Raw genomic sequence first — 7,013 nt, 5'->3', positions numbered from 1 at the left:
GTGCGGTGGCTCATGCCTATAATCCCAGCAATTTGGGAGGCCGAGAAGGGCAGATCACCTTAGGTCAGGAGTTCGAGAACAGCCTGGCCAACATGGCAAATCCCCCATCTCTACTAAAAATACAAAAATTAGCCAGGTGTGGTGGCAAGCGCCTGTAGTCCCAGCTACTTGGGAGGCTGAGGCAGGAGAATTGCTTGAATCCAGGAAGCAGAGGTTGCAATGAGCCGAGATCACACCACTGAACTCTAGCCTGGGTGACAGAGTGAAACTCCAACTCAAAAAAACTTTTTAAAAGTGTAAGTATGTCCCATGCAATATTTGGGCGATAGGTATGCTACAATATGAGTTGTTATCTAAAGTTGTTGCTTATCTAAAATTCAAATGAAACTGGGCATCCTGTATTTTGCCTGGCAACTTTAGGAGGAGGAGAACAAAAAGAAATTGGAGGGGCAACAAAAAAGCTAGAACTGGTTAAAGTAGCCAAGGTGTCCACCATCTGGAATCCCCATTGGGGCATGCCCAGCTTACTGCCCATAACTCCACCCTCTCTGCCCTTCTGTCCCCTCTCTGTCCCTCTGTCCACCCCTCTCTCTATCCATCCATCCCCCATCCATCTGTCCCCTCTTCATCCTCCCTCTGTCCCCTCTTCATCCTCCCTCCCTCTGTCCCCCTCTGTCCCTCTGTCTCCCTCTCTGTCCCCTCTATTCATCCTCCCTCTCTCTGTCCCTCTGTCCCCCCTTGTTCTGTGCCTGTCTCTCCTCTCTGTCCCTCTGTCCCCCACTTGTCTCCTCTCTGTCCCCTGTCTCAGCCCCCTAGATCCCTCCCTCTCTCTGCCCCTCGTTTCTCTACCTGTGTCCCTCAGTCTCCACTGTCTCTTCCTCACACTCTCCCTGCTTTCTGTCCCTACATTTCCCTCTCTTTTTCCCTTGGTCTCTCCTTTTTGCAGTCCTCTGTCCCTCCAGCCACCCCCAATCCCTCTTAGTTCCTCAGTCAGCCACTACTCCTGGAATCTGCCTCAGACATTAAAAGCAATTGAGTCACTATTCTCACTCCTACCAAGCTGTCAAGTGGAGGTTGATTTTGGGGGGACAAGACCTGAGGGGCAAGTGATGGAGAATGGGAAACACATTCAGGGTCACTACCCCCTCCGCAGTCAGAGATGACGAAGTTCAAAGCTGGAAATAGGCACTGGGACAAAGACACGTTCTGCCAGACGAATGCTCCATCTGCCACCAAACTCGGAGACTCTGGCAAGTCAGAGAGCTCTCCAAAGTCCCCTCCATTCACCTGCCTTCAACTGCCATGCCTTCAGAGAAGTCTAGTCTCTAAAGAGGCCTCTCAGGCTGGTTGCTGTGGCTCACACCTGTAATCCTGGCACTTTGGGAGGCCAAGGCAGGCTGACAACTTGAGGTTCGAGACCACTCTAGCCAACATGGTGAAACCCCGTCTCTACTAATAATACAAAAAGTAGTCTGGCGTGGTGGTGGGAGCCTGTAATCCCAGCTACTCGGGAGGCTGAGGCAGGAGAATCACTGAACCTGGGAGGTGGAGGATGCAGTGAAGGGAGATGGCACCACCACACTCCAGCCTGGGCGACAGAGCCAGACTCCATCCCAAAAATAAGTAAATAAATACAGACTTAAAATGAGGCCTCTCAAGCAACACCTTCGCGCCAGCATTCTGGTAAGATCTCCATGTCCCTGTCTGTGGCCCACCTGCCCTTGTCTCTCCTCTCTGCCTGTTACCTTCTGTATTTCTCTGGGTGTCTGTCTAACCAGGTCTTCCTCCTCCCATCGATTTTTTCCCCTGCATCTCCATCCCACCTCTGCAGAATTATCTTTCTCCTTCTCTCTTCGGAGGGATGAGGTCTCTGTGTGTCTCCCTGAATCACTTCCCCTGTCTCTGCCCATGTCTGCATCTATTTCTCCCTGTCTGTGTGCCCTTTGTGGCTCAGGGGCAGCGAAAAGAATTCACTCGGGACAGTGTCAGCAGAAAGGGACTTACTAAGGGACACAGAGCCTCTCAGGAGAATTAGACTCTAGGCTGAGCCTGCAAGCCATTCTCAAATCCAGCGCCCAGAAAGTCCCGACCAGGAACCGCTGCTTCCCCTGCGCGATCAGGAAGCCGGCAGCCGGCTCCCCAACCGCAGCGTCTCGCCGGAGTCTGCCCTGGCCTTGGGATTCCTCTCGCCCAACTTACTTAGGTAAGAAATTCAAGCTTCCCGCGGAAGCACCTGATTGGTGCAACGTATCCTTCGTCCACATGCGCAGCCCCAAGGCATTCCGGGAAATGTAGTTTTGAGTCATCCAGCCGCGGCAGTCACAGGAAGGTGTCCTAGGAGAGTGGAATAGATGTTGAGGGGCCACACTTTCTCCCTGTGGTTGCACGCCCCCCCGCGTCCATCTCTGTTTTTATGTGCATGTATATCTCACGCTGTTTTTGTGTGTGTTCTGTTTCCTTGGGTTTTTTTTTTTTTTTCATCTTTTTCGCTATCCAAGTTTTGTTTTTGTTTTTATTTTTGTTTTGTTTGAGACAGAGGCTCGCTCTGTCACCCAGGCTGGAGTGCGATGGCGCCTATCTCGGCTCACTGCAACCTCCACCTCCCTAGTTCAAGCAATTATCCTACATCAGCCTCCCGAGTAGCTGGGACTACAGGCATGCACCACTATGCCCAGTTAATTTTTGTATTTTTAGTGGAGATGAGGTTTTGCCACTTTGGCCAGGCTGGTCTCGAACTCCTGAGCTCAGGCGATCCACCTGCCTCAGCCTCCCAAAGTGCCGGGATTACAGGCGTGAGCCACCGAGCCTGGCTCCCACGCTCCAATTTTATTTCGATTCTTCCATCTCTATGGCCTTCTCTATCCTTTTTCTTGGTCGCTGCTTGTATGACCAGTGCCAATCCTCACAGCCCCCCACCTCACCATTATCCTCATCCTTAGTTCCAGCCCTGTTATCAAGGATCTCCCCTTTGACCTTCACCCCATTCTCAGCTGAACCAGAGGCTCAGAGCCCTAAGGAAGAAGAGGAGGGAGAGGGAAGATATGGGGTCCCTTAGTTCCACGGACAAGCCAGGAGCAGGACACATGCTTTGCCATTTCTCAACTGCTCTCCCTGCAAGTGGAAATATCTAGCACCTGCAGGTAGGCAACATGAACCAAAAGAGACTGGTGAGTTACCGGCTAGAGTTGGAGTGACCACAGGGGAGAATGGCTTGGGCCTGCGAGGCGGGGGTTGCAGGGAGCCTAGATTGTGCCACTGCACTCCAGCCTAAGTGACAGAGTGAGACTACGCAAGTGTGTAGACTTATGCTGATTCTATGCAATCATCTTCGGTTACATTTAATTAACCGAAGATCAAGCTACTACATTCTAGCATGGGCGACATAGACTCCCTCTCAAAAAATAATAATAATTTTTTAAAAGTAACAAAGGCACTCTTTCTGCCATCTTTCCACGCCACCACAATGGCACGCGTGAATGTCCTGGCTGACGCTCTCAAGAGCATCAGCAATGCCGAAAAGAGAGGCAAACGCCAGGTGCTTATTAGGCCGTGCTCCAAAGTCATTGTCCGGTTTCTCACTGTGATGATGAAGCATGGTTACACTGTTGAATTTGAAATCATTGACGATCACAGAGCTGGGAAAATTGTTGTGAACCTCACAGGCAGGCTAAACAAGTGTGGTGTGATCTGCCCCAGATTTGATGTGAACCTCGAAGATCTAGAAAAATGTCAGAATAATCTGCTTCCGTCCCGCCAGTTTGGTTTCATTGTATTGACAACCTCAGCTGGCATCATGGACCATGAAGAAGCAAGACGAAAACACACAGGAGGGGAAATCCTGGGATTCTTTTTCTAGGGATGTAATGCATATATTTACAAATAAAATGCCTCATGGACTCTGAAAAAAAAAAGTAACAAAGGCACACTATGCACAGGAAGGCACACACCCAGACTGATCCTCTCCCCATACCTGCTTCCAAGTTGTGGGATCCCAACCCGTTCCCTTCCTGCCAAACCTGACGCAACAGTGACAGGCTCAGTTTTGCCCATCTTTCCTGGTAGAGCTAGGGTCAAGTAAGACATGACCTCAGAGGGGACTCTGGCTCAGCATCACTTGCTCTCCTTGCCTCTCAACTCCAACCCCACCTTACTCCTATTCCCACCCCTTCTCTCTAACTTCTCTATCATACACACCAACTGTTTTGCTTCGTGTATCTTTTCTCTTTGTTTTTTTGAGATGAAGATATACACTTTTTAAAAGTTTCTTTTTTTTTGAGACGGGGTCTCACTCTGTCACCCAGGCTGAAGTACAGAGGCATGATCTTGGCTCACTGCAACCTCCACCTCCAAGTTCAAGGATCCTGCCTCAGCCTCCCTAGTGGCTGTGACTACAGGTGCCCACCACCATACCAGGCTAATTTTTGTATTCTTAGTAGAGGGGTTTCACTAAGTTAGCCAGGCTGGTCTTGAACTCCTTACCTCTGGTAATCTGCCCTCCTCAGCCTCCCAAAGTGCTGGGATTACAGGAGTGAACCACTGCACCTGGCCTCTTTACTTATTTTATTTTATTTATATTTCTGTTGTTTTTTTTTTAAATTAGAAATTGAGTCTCCCTATGTTGCCCACGCTAGATTCAAACTCAGGCGATCCTCCCTCCTCAGCCTCCTGAGTAGCTGGGACTAGCCAGACAGCCTCAGGAACCTGTTACATTTAAGACATCCGTAATCACAGAGGTGTTTCCTGAACATCTCAGCTAAAATGACCACACTCCACATAGTCATGCCTGTAACCCTAACACTTTGGGAGGTCAAGGCAGGAGGATGCTTGAGTCAAGGAGTTTGAGACCAGCCTGGGCCACATAGCAAGATCCTGTCTCTATTAAAAATTAAATTCGGCCCTGTGTCATGGCTCATCCCTTCCCAGCACTTTCAGACACCAAGGCAGGTGGATCATTTGAGGTCAGGAGTTCAAGACCAGCCTGGCCAACATTGTGAAACCCCATCTCATCTACAAATATGAAAATTAGCTGGGCGTGGTGGCAGGCTCAGCTACTCTAATCCCTGCTACTCTGGAGGCTGAGGCAGGAGAAGCACTTGAACCCAGGAGGCAGAGGTTGCAGTGAGCCAAAATTGCACCACTACACTCCATCCTAGGTGACAGAGCGAGATGCCATCTCAAAAAACGAAAACAGTGATTGCTCAGGTTGACCAGATTCCTATAATTCCTGGAGGCCCTCCCTGTCTGCTTTTATCTCTCTCCCCTCTCCGTCCCATCTTCTGGGGCAGGTAGAGGTGAGCATTGGCTGAAGTCCTAGAAAGCCCAGATCCTGCTGATGTCAGCACCCAGGACAGAGAGCGCAGGGAAGAGAAGGGCAAAAATGGATCTGCAGGGGCAAATGGAAGCTACCCAGCAGGAAGCTGAGGGGCTGGGTGCTATAAGGGTGTCAAATTCATGTGTGTAAATGAAAAGAGAGATGACTGGTCGTCACGGTGGGTGGTTCACACCTGTCATCCCAACACTTTGGGAACCTGAGGACACAGGAGTTCAAGACCAGCCTGGGCAGCATAGCAAGACCTTATAGAGACCCCACTGCTACAGACAATATAAAAATTATCTGAGCATGGTGGCATACACCTGCCAACAACTCAGGAAGCAGAGGTGGGAGGATTGCTGGAGCCCAGGAGGCCAAAGCTGCAGTGAGCCACGATCACACCACTGCACTCTAGCCTGGGTTTCAGAGAGACACTCTTATCACAAATAAACAAATGACAGTGAGGCTCCACCTCACAAAAAAAGTTTCAGTATCTTTTTTTGGGAAATGAATTATATTCCACAGAACTAAATACACACACACACACACACACACACACGAGAATAAATGAGTGTAAAATCTGAAGAAGATTATGGGGTTGTACCGATGTCTATATCCTGCTGTGGTACCGCACTATACTTGTGGAAAATGTTACCATCAAGGAAAACTGAGTAAAGGACACAAAGGATCTCCATTATTTATTATGACAACTTGGGATGTTGCAGTTCTCTCCAAATGAAAAGACAGGACGTAACACCTGTAAAACGTACAGTGTAAACAGGGAGACTAAGACACACACAAAAGGCAGTTGTATCATCAACAGTGTTTGCTGGGAGCACACAACTGGATGTCAGTACTGTGGCCTCCAGGGCCTGGCCTACACAGGAAGTGCAAAGAAAGACCCTCCTTCCACTAAGCTGGGACCCCAAAGTGTTTTCCGCTGAGCGAGGGCGAGCCAGATATAAACCTGTCCCTGTCCCAACTCCAAAGACAACAGCATCAACACTGAGCAGGCCAAGCGTGGTGGTTCTTGCCTGTATCCCAACACTTTGGGAGGCCGAGGCGGGTGGATCACCTGAGGTCAGGAGTTCGAGACCAGCCTGGCCAACATGGTGAAACCATCTCTCCTAAAAATCCAAAAATTAGCTGGGTGTGGTGGCGTGTGCCTACCATCCCAGCTACTGGGGAGGCTGAGGCAGGAGAATCGCTTGAACCCAGAAGGGGCAGGTTGCAGTGAGCTGAGATCATGCCACTGCACTCCAGCCTGGATGACAGAGTGAGACTCTGTCTCAAAAACAAAACAAAATGAAACAAGGAACAGAATGGGAGAAGAAGGAAGAAAAAAAAAAAATTCCTGAGAAGTTGTGGCCTCAGAATGAGCCAAGAACAGATTGACACCCCCGGAGTAGATAACTGGATGAGTCAAGGAACAAGACACCAGAACCCGGTCAGGAGAGGTTGTAACTGGAAGTGTCTACAGGGCGCCGAGCCAAAGCAAACACAGGCCCTGGAGTCCACGTATCCCAGTCAGGCCCAGGGGAAATCCCCCAGTCAAATGTAAAAGTCGGGCTGGGCACAGTAGCTCACGCCTGTAATCCCAGCACTCTAGGAGGCCAAGACAGGTGGATAACTTGAGGTTGGGAGTTCAAGACCATCATGGCCAACATGGTGAAACCTCCATCTCTACTAAAAATACAAAAAT

General features: G+C 49.7%; 1 pseudogene; it reads left to right on the top strand.

Annotated features, from left to right (window-relative positions):
- Positions 1-3,448: 3,448 nt before the first annotated feature.
- On the top strand, positions 3,449-3,969 carry LOC118150206 (small ribosomal subunit protein uS8 pseudogene; annotated as a pseudogene).
- Positions 3,970-7,013: the final 3,044 nt, after the last annotated feature.

This window comes from Callithrix jacchus, chromosome 22 (assembly GCF_049354715.1).
Source record: "Callithrix jacchus isolate 240 chromosome 22, calJac240_pri, whole genome shotgun sequence".
In the NCBI taxonomy this organism is placed as follows: Eukaryota; Metazoa; Chordata; class Mammalia; order Primates; family Cebidae; genus Callithrix; species Callithrix jacchus.
The sequence above is the reverse complement of the archived record's forward strand: the minus strand, read 5'-3'. Positions and strand labels throughout refer to the sequence as shown.